At 40.0% G+C, this 14,444-nt stretch overlaps 1 long non-coding RNA gene across 1 annotated transcript in view; it reads left to right on the forward strand.

Moving 5' to 3' along the window:
* The window catches only part of LOC144761661 (uncharacterized), a 145,185-nt gene that overhangs the window by 26,748 nt on the left and 103,993 nt on the right, over positions 1–14,444 (forward strand). The window contains exon 3 of the long non-coding RNA XR_013595836.1: positions 6,904–7,005. This is a non-coding gene — a long non-coding RNA (uncharacterized LOC144761661). The remainder of the gene's footprint in view (positions 1–6,903; positions 7,006–14,444) is intronic.

A 14,444-nucleotide genomic window follows, 5' to 3' on the forward strand; every position in this document is an offset into this window, starting at 1 on the left:
ACCCACCAGTGCACCCACAACATTCTGTAAACCTAACTCCGAATTCTCAAAAATCGCTGTGCACCACCTATTACTCTTTGATTATCACTTGATCCGCCTCTGGTGGTTAGCACGCACAATTATGCAATATGAAGAAATCAGCCGAAGCACTGAAGCTCGAGCACACACCCTAGCGTATGACGATGAGGAACGTCAACGCATCTATGCCTTAATTGAGGAAGACATCACCCCAGCCTCCACCACTCGCAATAAAGAGCAATGTATAAGACAAATATTATACCTTTCCAAGAGACATATTAATCAGAAGCTCCACGCGAGCACATTACTTAAATACCATCGGGCACTCAGAATCCCTCGCGGTTTAAGGATCGCCTTGAAACCTTCCCTGTGCAAAAATTCAAAGACATTCAAAGACAAATGGGATGGAATATTAACACAAATGTAGTTTGGACCTTATCCTCCTGATCGTCGAAGAACTCTCAGGCATTCTAAAAGAACTAGAACACGAAATCTCAGACATTGATAAAGAACTCAAAGAAATGTTGACCCCAGAAGAACTAACCAACACATTGGAAGACTTAAAAATCACTCTCGACAAACATCAGGAAGAAATAAACGAGAGAAAAATTAGAACATTTCGCAGGGACACGCTTGACTACAAGCTAGATGAAGTCTACTCCTGGGCGGACATCTATGCCCAGCGACGACGTAATAGACCTACTAACATGCAAACTGACACATCATCTTCTGGGAGCGACACCTCAACTCGTCTACCTCGTAAAAACACAACTTCGAGATCTACTCAAGAACAAGCAAGCACTTCCACTACCTCACACATTCAAACTTCTGCGGTTCATTTTTTAGAGTCAGATATGGACAACATCGAAGACTCAGGAGGAGCAAAAACAAAAGAAAAAGAATCAACCGCTCCAACTACACGGAGCAAAGTGACCACGAAGGATCCCAAACCAAAAAAGAACATTTAGTGATTAACATCTCTAGTACTACCATCACTCCACATCAAATGAATCTACTGGAAAGAGGGACATCTTTTGTTCCAACAGCACACACCAACCAATTGGAACTCGAAGTTAGCACCTTTAAATTCGTTAGAAAACTCAGATTGCGCCATTTTTTCGAAAACATTTTGCCACCAACCCAAGGGGACAAACCTGATCAGCTCAAATGCCTTCGACCTTTAAGTACATACCAAGCTCCTAGTAGCCACAAATCCATCGACTTATTTGAAAAATTAGTCCACAATGATGTTGCCAAAATCAACTTCCACAGGCAGACCAGAAATCAGAATCTTACCACCAAGGATCGTGACACCCTCAAATCCTTAGCCAACAATACAGACATAAGATGCATCAAAGCTGATAAGGGAGGAGCCCTGGTTATCCTGGACACTTCCTTATATACACTACGACTTCAAGAACACATACGAGACACTTCTCTGTATATGCAACTTGAAAGCAATCCGACAAGAGAATTTCAAAACACTCTCAAAGACATCGTCACGCGAGCCTTTCAAAATAATATCATTGAAGAACGTACCAAAAACTTCCTTCTGCTTGAACATCCCAGGAGCCCTACCATTCACATGAGTCCTAAAATACATAAGGATCTCAAGAATCCCCCTTTTCGGCCGATAGTGTCCACCAAAGGTTCGATACATGAGTCTCCAGGCAAATTGATAGATCGATATTTGCAACCCATTGTTACCAAGGCAGCTAGTTACATTAAGGATACTACTGAGTTCTTACTCAAACTGGCCAACATCCAAGTCGATGATAATAACCAATACATACTCTGTACAGCAGATGTTAGCTCTTTATATACATACATCCCCCACCAGGGTGGCATTGAAGCCATAGAGCAAGCTTTATTACATAGCGACATTGATACCCCCATGCAATCTTTTTTGATGGAATTAATGGTATACACGTTGTATCACAGCTACTTCCAAGTCAACAGTGAATGGTTCCTACAGCTTTCTGGAATGGCGATGGGGAATTGCGCTGCCCCCACATACGCTAACATATACATGGAAAATTTCGAGAAAACACATATCTATGGTGACATTGACTTCCACGAAAAAATAAAACTTTACGTCAGATACATTGACGATTTATTTTTCGTCTGGACGGACTCCAAAGAATCTCTTGAACGATCTCTCCAACACCTTAATTCTAAGGATGAACGTATTAAGTTAACATGGCAGATCAGCGACACCGAAATTACATTCTTGGATGTAAACATCAAAATCACTTCAACTGGTATCATTACGGATCTTCACAGAAAAAGTACCGACCGCAACAACACATTACATTATCACAGCTACCATCAAGAGTCATTAAAAAAACACCTGCCTTTCTCCCAATTACTACGCGTCAAACGCATAGTGTCAGATGAAGAGACCATGAAAATTCGCATGCATGAAATGCACAACCGATTCCTTGACAGAGGATACCCCACACAAGTTCTATCTGAGGCACAAACCCGAGTGGCACAAACAACTTGACAGGAGGCTCTCACTAAGCAACCCATCAAAGATCAACAACGAATTGTTCTGGTATCTAAATTTTCTACTGTCAGTAATATCTATAAAAAAATTATACTCAAGCATTGGCCAATTCTTCAAGTTGAACCAGATTTTGGTGACATGTTTAAACCTTTACCTTTGTTTGCTCACACAAGGAGTAAGAACATTAAAGAAATACTATCTAAACCAACCAGCATAGTTAAAAACTACAAAGGTACCCAGCCCTGTCTCAACTGCAGTCACTGCAACTGTGTCATAAAAGGCAATACCATCCGCCACCCAATGAAAGGCAACTCCATCAAATTGCAAGTCAATGCGACATGTGACTCTTCCAATTTAATTTACGCCCTGAAATGCCCCTGCGGCAAACTGTATGTTGGTAAAACAGAAAGGAAAATTAAGATTCGCTTGAACGAACACAAGTCCAACATTCGACTAAAAAATGAGAAATCCAACATTGCTACACATTTTCTGGAAGCTCGCCACACCATTGCACAACTACAATTTACCATTCTTGAAGTCATCAACAAAAAAGAAGGAACTGACAATAACAAACTTCTTTTGAAAAGAGAACTTGAATGGATGTTCCGTTTACAGACTCAGAAGCCTTTTGGCCTCAATGATCGTTTTGAATATAGTTGTTATCTGTAATCTACTATATCCCTCGACATTGTCTCTTTACTGCCTGTGTTTCACTCAATTTTACTTTATTCCCATCTCATTCATTACACTTGACCTTTACTCCCACAGTACTGTTTTCACACTCCAAGATGGCACTACAATTTCCACCTTGTTCACTTTTGTTCGTTTTCACCTTTGTCCGTTTTCACTGTTAGTCCGTTTTCTACCTAGTCCTTTTTCTATCTCGCATGCTTAACTTATTTCACCGAAACCCGGATTACCATCCGTCAGCGGACTCGATCTGTTCCCGAACCTGTTAGTAACGCGCTGCGTTACATTGAATTTCTAGTAAGTTTTTACCCTTTCATAGTTATTTTTTTATCTTCAGCATAGTTTTTTTACCGTCCACGTTTTTGAGTCCGCTATTCACGTATACCGCTAAGTGCACATCCTGTCCTTAGTTCACTGTTCGGCACCATTCTTCACATGCCCTTAGCCTTTATGAAAAGCACATTAACTCACTGATTGATCGGCACTTTAAAAACTCAGTTTATCACGATGTTTTCTCACTTCCTCACCCTCATAGATTTTTGTCTTCTTCACAGTACTCCTTGAGAAAGGGCACCGCCCGAAATGCATTGGAGTTTTCTACCTTGAATGTTCCTCATTTTGGAAATATTTTACAACATTTGGAGTGATATGAATAAAATATCGAATACCTTATAAAGATACTTGTTGTTCTAATAAACATTACAGTCTGGATGAACTATCATTGAAAGGAATTTTTTTTCCACCCGGTGTGCCATAAGTGGGGATGTATTCGCATATCCTTATGCATACACAACTTCGTTAGGTTCTACCAGTGTTTCGGACGGAGACACCACCCACCAGTGCACCCACAACATTTTGTAAACCTAACTCCGAATTCTCAAAAATCGCTGTGCACCACCTATTACTCTTTGACTACTGCCAGAGAAAACACCATCAATTAACTAGTTATCTAAGACACTATAATAGCTTTACAATGTCATGTGTGAGCCCCTGAAAATTCAAGCTGATGCAGCTGTATAAATCAACAAAATTATCACAGCTGTGTGGAGGGCAAGGAATTTTTTTAAGCACACTTCTCCTGCCCAATCAAATCACTTACTCCAGGCTCTCAACATGTGGATCGAACCACAGCCCTTCTCCTAGTGATTCTCACATAATTTTCTGGAGACAGCTGCACTCTCAAGCCAGACCATAAAAAAGGCTCAACGTGGGTGTAGCAAGCCCCAGTAGCTAAAGGGTTAAGAATGACCTAGAGTATGCATTTCCTACTCAATGCTGATTTCTTTGTGCCCAGGCGGCCACTATTCCTTAGGGTCACTTTATCATGTTTTTGAAAAAATGTAATTTTAGCATCCTCAGCGCCATTTTTTGCTGAATTTTGTTTGCTAGTTTTTAGACTCTGCACACTAGGGGACTGATGTCCAATGCCCAGCGTATGTGCTCTGAACCCTAAAACTGTAGGCATTGGCTCTTCCCTGATTGGCGTGTTTAACCCTTATATAGGGCCATATTATATGGTGTATGACTGCCCCCTTGGCATGTAAAGATAAATGTCACTCCTTGATATTTAGCACTTACTGTGCCATATACTATTGCAACAAGGAAACAAGGACAACATGGCTTCAGGCCTACCACTGTAGTTTGACTTCTGCAATTTAAGCCTGCCTTGCTACCTGTTAAAATAAGCCTTTTTTAACAGGCAATACCACCCTTTTAAATATTCCTTTATGTTAACTTTGTAGCCAAGAGGGTGGGTGCATGATATATAAAAGTAGGAAGTGTAGAAAAATAATATTAACATGTTCCGACAGTGACATGGCCCTAAAAGTGATTTTCATTGTAGCAGTCCTATGTAGAAAACCAGTGTACAGATTTAAATACTAACATTATATCTCAGAATGGGACGACCTAGAAAAATAATGAACCACTATTTTAATAGCCATTAAACACAATTCAATGGTGAAGTCTGACTTTTACTCAATATTAAGGAAAAGTAACTTTTTGAAAGTTACCGTTTGCTTGATGGGGTTCCAGAAGAGTATTTAGCATGAGCCTCCGTCAATGTCAAGCATGTGCTCAGCCCAGAAAAGGATGTGATAGAAGTCTGAATATCTTTACAGGAGCATCCAATAGGCTGACCTGAATGGGCAGAGGTTTCTACTTTGAGCTCAGAAGAATATGCAGGGTTGGGCTGGTCGGTGTTCTGTTGACACTACAGTATCAAATTCTGCCTGACAGGTCTGGTGAGCCGCACTTGAAAGGGAGAGACCATGATCCCAGGATAATTCTTATATTTCCTGTGCCTGGTTGCTGAGGAACTCTGCTTCTGTCCTACCAAACGTCTGTCTCTGGGTTTGTTGTGAGAAGAGTGCCTGCTTCAAACTGGATTTTAATGTTAGATGTAGGAGGACACTAGGATTACCATAGTATGCTTCCCACCTACCCCTCCAGCCTTGGACCCCAGGTTTAGTCGGGCTTAATACCTTAATAATCTTGGATTTGCTTTGACACATTGCATTTAGGCATGGTTGCAGCAAAGCAAATTGTAACTACAACAACATTGGGTAGGTAAATTTCTGGAAGCCTTTACTCCATTGGTCAGAGAAGAACTAGAAGTGTTGGAGCATGTCCCCCACCCATATGTGTGTGAGCCCTACAAAGCTGAACCCTCACCCGTCCTACCTCTGATGACTTCTGGCCATGAGAGTCTCTAAGTGCTCCCCCAGGGGACCTGGTGGCCTTGGAAGAATACTTTAGTGGTTGTGTGGGTATCTAGAGAAATTTGGGAACTTTTTGCTTCAAACCTTGAAGGGGACCAACCCTAAAATTATCTGATTGGCAGATCCATGGCATCAGATTGAGATTTCGTTTAACCCTGTGTGGAGAAAGAAGAGTTTTTTCTCGGAAAAACAACAAAGTCCCTTTTCAGATTGGGATTTAAAAAATATTCCAGACTAACACCCAGTTGTGGGGATAATCTACATTTTGTACAGGACCAAGGCCCTATTGCGGTCGAGCTAAAATCACACCTAGGTTCTGTTCCACCACAACCATTGACCACAAGTAGCACTTAGTGCTTTTTGGTGCTATTTTCCCTTGAATATTTACAAATTCATGTGTCTGATCCCCTTTATTGGTGTTGTGTTGTTTTGGTGTCATTATAATAACCACATATTACTAAAATTGTATAATTTGGAGTCAGAGCTTTATGGTCTTGTGTATTCAACTCTTTAACTGATTTGGTATTTCTAAATACTTTTCACATTTTCTCTAAGTTAAACCTGACTTCCCTGTGCAATAGTTATCAGGGATTGAGCTCATGCTATGAAACCTTTACCTATACCTAACAAATTTGTGACTGTAGTCTTAATATTGGTGATGGGCTAGCATCCACCCCAAATTAATATTTCATTTTCTCATGGTGGTGTTCTCAGTGAAGCCCTGACTATATGCTTCATATATATATATATATATATATATATACTATATAGATCATATATATAAAGCAGTGTTTTTCAAGTATTCTGTAAATATGAACTTTAAATATGTACTTTCTTATTATTGTTCAAACACTCAACAAAATGTTGTACCAAATAGATATTTTTCTTTTCATTAAAGAAAGTACAGCATATACTGAGACAAACTTTGACCCAGGCACTAAAACCTATGTTCTTTCCCTGCAACAGTAAGCAAGACCCAGCAAGAGATGTGAGCGATCTCAGCGAGACAACCTTTTCAGAGAAGTAAGAAGATGTCACGTAGATGACCTGCTGAACCACCTTCCATTGGTGCGTCTATTTCATACTTAAAAAGCCCCTCTTGGTGTGATATGTCATCATAAATGAGCGAATAAGTTCTCTTTTTGTGATTTACGTTGCCAGTGCACTCTTACTGCTTGAGAATTTACTGAAAACGGGGTGAATCAGTCACAAACAATTGTCAATTAATAAGAAAAATCACATATTTGTAATCCGTGATATACAAAGCACGCTATTGGAGACAAAAGTGTTAGAAGTGAAATAGATAAATATTTGATGTTAGGGAGTGGATTGAGATAAAAATGGTTTCAAGCAAAGGGATAAGTGAAAACCAGAAATAGAAATATTAAAGTGCTTTTTATATGACTGGAATGGCAAGTCTCAAAAAGTGAAAATTAACTCAATCTAAATCTAAATATTTTTAAGAAAAAGATTTAAAGATATAAGAAAAGTATATAACATCAGTGGAATTAAAATGCAGCAAATTACAGAATCAAATGTAATGAAAGATATTGGGATCTAGTAAAAATGGCACATTGTCTGCTAATATATTTTTAGCAGTTAACTTTCCTAATTCTCCATCATAATACTGAAAGCTTACGAGCATGGTATTCCTCCAGGATGCTGCTGCCAGCTCGTTAGTAGCAGGAGTGATGCTAAGGTAAATCACATGACTGGTATGTTTGTGTCAATAGAGAGGAGCCAGACAGGCAGGTTTACCTGTGCTCGTCTTCCACTGCAGCACTTTTGTGAAAGGATTGGATGTGAGCGACTTAGGCAGTTTTCTGTCATTCATATAGGGCTGAATCTGCAGGCTAATGCAAAAGCACATCCAAAGTTTAATCTTCCACATTCCAACCATTGAATGGTCACAGTGATCATATTAGTGTGATGGGTTGTTCCACTATGAAGAGTGGGGAATGCCCTTGACTTATAAGGAAGAAGCACCAGTTTCTTCATCTTAAAGTCCAGAGTGCCAAGCAGCAAAAACATACAAAGCTCTTAAAAACAGATGAAAGATTAACCACGATGTCTTTGTTAATCCTTATTATTCAATGACCATTACATTCTTCACAAACGCCAATGAGACACTCTCAATTGCAATCTTAAGGCCAAAAATCACAAACTAAATGTTACCAAGTAGAAAAATCGCCTGAGCACATGGAGAATGTTGTGGGTACTTTTTGTTTCCCCAGTCACCTACATGTGGGTCTTTAACAGAAAGGATCAACAATATATTTGGAGAAATCAACTAGCTCCTTTCCACCAGTGCAGCAAGAATGTGAGCTGTGTGTCAAGAGAGTCTTGTGTAAAGAAGGTGAAACTTAAAAAACAAATAAATGAACGTTTACTCCTTAGATGCACTTGTAGCACCCTGAAAAGTGTCTCAAAACCCTATGACTTGTTTCTGCTCAGGACCTTGCTAGCACCTCAGGCCCGTGGTAAATCATGCCTGTGCAGTCCTTGGCCTCAATATTGACAATGTACTATAGTATTTTGGTTGTCAATCCTAATTTTCAGCAGCTTCCAAAACAGAGAACATAATGCACTGTCATCTACCAAAACAAAGCTCAATAGAAATGATCACGGCCATCAGCCACTCACTACAAATTAGTTATGTAAACAAAATTGATTTGAGGTTCAATTTGCTGAATGCTTAGGAAGATTTTTTTATTGAGAATATGTGGTGCTTTCTGCACATATAAATGAGAATCATACACAGAGTTGAAGTCAGGTCCGGTTTATTCACCTCAGCCATCAAAAGCTTCAAGTAACTGACAACCAAAGAATCTTCACAGTAGAATTCTACATGGAACGAAAAGGTAAGATGCTGCATGGAACTGAGCATGATGTCACACATCTTCCCTCTTTACAGCAAATAAAATAATTAACAAAACAAAATAGAAGAGAACAAAAAAAAAACATAGTCCTTAATATGTAAGAGTAATTAACAAACACAGTACTTAATATACAAAGGTAACCTACGGATCCTCTGACTCCTCTATGACATTAAAGGTCAAGGAATGTGAACCCATCAGAGAGGAATCAGCATTAATTGAGGAGGAAGAAGAGCAAGTGAGATTCCTAGGACTAGAGGATGAAACCAAATTAGAATTGACCAACACCACCCGGCTCTTTTTCCAAATTCTGCCATCATCAGTTTTCACAGCATTCTTGAAAATGTTGACAACTTTTCTGACTTTAGTGTACTTTGACCAGGGTTTACAACCTACAGGTGCCCTAATCTTCACATGATCACCAACATTCACATCATTAGATAGTGCACTTTTTAAAGATCAAAATACAATTTCCTTTTCAACTGTTTATCAAGTTCTCTTTGTCTCCTATCACCGAGTTGATTATCTTTCAAGCCTTTATTCAAATTCATCCATCCTGGACATAACTTAGAGTTTGCAGCTCTACCCTTGAATAACTCAAAGGGAGATCTTCCTGTGGTCATATGAGGAGACATGCGATAAGCAGTGATCCTGTCTTGCAAGACAGATTTCCAGTTCAAGTTATTTCCCCTGGCCAATTGTATGCTTTCTTTTAAAGTCTTGTTAACCCTTTCCACAGCCCCATTAGTTTCTGGATGGTAAATAGAACTTCTCTTTTGGTTAATATCACAATCTTTCAGATAGGACTGGAATTCAGAAGAACAAAACTGTGTCCCATTATCAGAGAGAATGCAATTGGGAAAGCTTTCCCTCTTAAATATTTCCTCCAAGAACCTTATGACATTTGTTGACGAAATATCTCTGACAGAAGTCACTTCAACCCATCTAGAGTAAAGATCAAGAACAACTATCAAATAAGGAGTGTCACTAACACAATGCAAAGGTCCAACAATATTAATAGCTATCTCATCCCAAGGATGATCAGGTAAACTCCTACAGACCATGGGCATTTATTTGATTTTCAATATTTTATCACTAGTACAAGACTCGAGACAATCACAAACCATCCTCTCAACCTCCTTATCCATCCCCGGCCACCAGAATTGCATTTTCAAATACTCTTTCGTTTTCACGATACCAAGATGTCCAACATGTGCAAGATTAAGAAGCCTACTACACACTCTCAATGGTGGAACAAACTTTGTACCCCGAACAAGCACACCATCAATAACAGACAATTCATCACCAACTAAGGACCATGGCTTCTCAAGATGTCTGTTCTTTCCCAATAGAAGCAACTCAATAACTTTTGTGATTTCAAGATCATTACCAATTTCGATTTTCCACTCAGACTCATCTATCGTACCCAAAGTGATTTCGTAGACATATATGACATCATCCACCAGACTTTCTTCATCCAAATCAGAACTCTTTTCATGTACTAAACAAGAAAGTCAATCAGCAGATTTGTTGATTACAACTGGAATGTAATCAACATCAAATTCAAACTCTTGAAGTGAAATAATCCACTTCTTAATCCTTGAAGAAATGGAATCCAGGCCTTTTTTTGAAAACACCTCTTTTAAAGGTTATGGTCTGACAGGACCTTCACTTTGGTACCCCAAACCAAATTTATAAACGTCCTTAATGCCCAAAAGATGGCCCAAGATTCTGTCTCGATTACAGAATAATTAATCTCTGAGCCCCTCAAACATCTCGAAGTACAATTAATCAAACGTTCAACGCCACATTTCTTTTGAAGTAACACCGTTCCTAAACTTTTGGCACTAGCATCAGTCAAAATGATAGTCCCTTCACCTGACACAAAAGCATGCAAGTACGGGGCTTTCTTCAATTCCCCCTTGATAAAGATAAACTCTCTAGCACACTCAGTACTCCAAACAAAAACAACACTCTTGCTAGTCAACCTCCTAAGGTTTTGTGTCTTATCTGCATACCCCGGAATGAACTTAGAGTAATATCCTACCTTTCCTAAAAAAGACAACAACTCCTCCTTTTTAGAAGGCTCAATAATGTTCTCAATGCAGTCAACATGCTCCTTTTTAGGTAAAACACCCTGTCCAGATACAATGACCTAGATAGATGCAAACTTACATTTCTCTTTTTTGAGGGTCAAACCAGCTTTTCTAGGACATTAAAAAAAAACACAAAACCTTGAATAATGCTCTGCCTTGGTGCTACCATAAATCAACAAATCAACTTGATAGCACTTCACACCTGAAAAACCTTTCAGAACATTTGACATTATCCGTTGAAAAACAGACGCAGCACAACAAGCCCAATAGGCATCCTTAAAAATTTTCCAATGGGAGTGACAAAGGCCATAAAATCCTGCGAAGACTCATCTAATTTCACCTGATGATAGGCTGATGCAATAGCAAGGGTGCTGAAGTACTTTGCCCCCACCAAAGTGCCAACCAACTCATCTATGTTGGTCAGTGATACCTATCAACAACTATGTAGTATCCTGCATTTATATTGTAAAGTATTTTACCCCCTGCTCAGTCAGTGCCTGTGCTCTGACTCATTAGAATGTTGGAGTCTGAGGATGCCTCAGAATGTTGGGACTCAGAGAGGTGAAGTGACAGTTGGTCATGGGCTGAGCAGCTGACAGGCAGCTCCTGTTGGGGCTCTGATTTACAACTTAACAACTTGATGTTCTAAACTTTACTACTTGTTATCTTCCTGAAAAAAAATATCCTGAATTACAACCTACCTGCGTGGACCCTTGTTGTAATTTGGCAATGATTAGGTTAGCATTAACTGAAGCCATCTTGCCTTTAGCGACTATCTTGTCCGTTTTGCGGAATCCATTTTGTATTTCTATCAGCCATTTTGTTTACCATGTGCTCGCCATGTGCTCTGTCTTACAACTTTCCCAATAAAATGAGGTCCGTTGTCACTCCACAAAAGCTTACAAACACCATATCTAGGAAAACACTTCTTTAGAAGCACCTTTGCTGTGGTGAGAGCAGTATTATCCTTTGTAGGGTATGCCTCTCTCCATTTGCTGAAGGCACATACCACCACTAGGACATATTTCAGATTATTGCAGCATTCGAGTTGGATGTAATCCATCTGCAAGACTTCAAAAGGTGCGGTTGGTGTAGCAAACCCTCCTGTAGGAGTCTGTGTCCCTTTTCCAGGATTATACTGCCAACAGATCAAACAGGACTGTACTACTCTTTTAGCTGTGCTGGCAATTTCAGGATGCTCCCAAACTTGTGTAAGCAATTTAGTTATTGCTAGAGCTCCAACATGTGCCAGCCCATGTGCCAATTGAACCATAGGTTGTAAATAGGCTGCAGTCAATTTCCACGTATTCATTTCTTTGTTACGCCAACAGCCCTCATCGTCTAACATTCCTTCTTTAGACCATTGCTCAAGTTCTTCCACAGAGGCAGATCTCTGTATATCCAATACTTCCTCTCTAGCATCATGCCAACCTCAGCTTGTGATTTCACTACATACATGGATGTAGTGCTTCGCTGCATCGCAGTGTCACGGGCTACGCGGTCTGCAAAGGCATTGCCTAGACCTATTTTGTCAATGATTTTCTTGTGTGCGCTACACTTCATAATAGCAACTTACTTTTGGTATGTAAGTGCAGTCAAGAGATTATGCACTAATTCTCTGTGCATTATCTGCATCCCGTGGGATGTAAGAAAGCCTCTTTCCTTCCAGAGTAGGCCAAAATCATGAACCACACCAATAGCATAGCGGCTATCCGTGTAAATATTCACACACAAGTCAGTGCTAAGTTCACACGCTCGTGTCATAGCTATTAATTCAGCTGCTTGAGCCGACTTCTGTGATATGCGAGCTGTTTCCACTACTGTCTCAAGTGTAGTAATTGCGTAGGCAGCTGAAGTCGTGCCATCTGGTAACTTCAAACAGGACCCATCAACCCACAGTTCCCCATTTACATCTGAAAGGGGCGTATCTTGCAAATCAATGCAACCCTTTGTCTGTTCCTCAGTAAGGAATATACCATCGTGAGGGTCCTTTGACTGAGACTGAGTCGCAGGATATGGCAACAAAGTAGCTGGGTTCAGTGTCACGCACCTCTTCAATGTAATATGCGGTGCTAACAGTGTCAATTCGTATCCTGTCAAGCGAGCACTAATTAAGTGTTGTGTCTTAGTCTGATTCAAAAGGGCATCCACTGCATGGGGTACTAGCACCAACAGTTTGTGTGACAAAACTATCCCTTCACTCTGACGTATGGACACAGCTGTCGCTGCAACTGAACGGAAGCATCCAGGCAACGCACGAGCAACAGGATCAAGAATTGCAGAAAAATATGCACATGGACGCTGCTTGTCACCGTGTGTCTATACTACAACTGACAATGCGCATCCATCTTTCTCGTGCACATAGAGTGTAAAAGCCTTCATGTAATCTGGTGTGCCTAACACTGGTGCAGAGCAAAGAGCTTGTCTTCACTGACAAAAAGCATTTTGGCATTCATCTCTCCATCGAAGGGGGATCAGAGTGTTTTTAATCAAAAGCGCTAGCAAGGGTTTAACAATGTATAAAAAACACAATATCCATTGCCTACAAAACGAAGTCAAACCAATGAATACACGGACATCTTTCTGTGTGGAAGGTACTGGGGTGTCTAAAATTGCTTGAATGCGATCTGGTGTCAGTGCACGGCCCTCCTTAGACAGAAGGTGACTTAAGTAGGTTACCTTCGGTCTACAATATTGCAATTTCTTTCATGATACTTTATGATGGTGCATAGCAAGAAAAGAAAGCAAGGACAAAGTACACTTTCACACAGCTCAGGCGTATCAGCTGCCAACAAGATGTCATTGACATATTGTATGAGAGCCACTCCTTCAGACAAAGTAAAGGAATCGAGTTGTTGTCTTAAGGCTTGACTATAAATTCTCTGACTCTCAGTGTACCCTTGAGGAACTCTACAAAATCTGTATGATCGATTATTCAAAGTGAAACTGAACAAATATCAGCTACAGGATGAATAGGAATCGAGAAGAAAGCATTCTTCAAATCAATTACAGAAAATGTACTTGCTGTTGGAGGGACCAGTGTAAGCAATGTCGTTATGTCAGAAACCACAGGGTACTGCGGTACTACAATCTTATTGACTTCTCTTAAATCAATGATAAATCTATAAATCCTAGTGTCAGTATCTTTTTTTAAAATGGGAAGAATCGGACTGTTGCAAACATTGTAAGAAACTTCTTCCACAACCCCCACCTTATTCAAATCATGTACAGTGCGTGTGAGTGCTTCTTCACCTTCTCGAGAAATTTTATACTGAGGCAATCTTGGCAATGAAGCACCCTCCTTGACACTAATATACACTGGCGGAATAACCATTTGCCCTACATCGGTGTCTGAAGTAGCCCACAAGGTACTAGGGAGGGAAGCTAATGCAATGTCTTCTTTAACAATACAGGATCTTTCAATCACGGGGCGGTTGTCATTTAAAGTAACCCGTACTCCTTCCGGAGAACATCGTAGCCCTGAAATATTTGAGCATGTCAAGACCCAAAATATTGTCTGGTGTGTTTGGAGAAA

The sequence above is a fragment of the Lissotriton helveticus genome, chromosome 6, assembly GCF_964261635.1.
Source record: "Lissotriton helveticus chromosome 6, aLisHel1.1, whole genome shotgun sequence".
Taxonomy (NCBI): domain Eukaryota; kingdom Metazoa; phylum Chordata; class Amphibia; order Caudata; family Salamandridae; genus Lissotriton; species Lissotriton helveticus.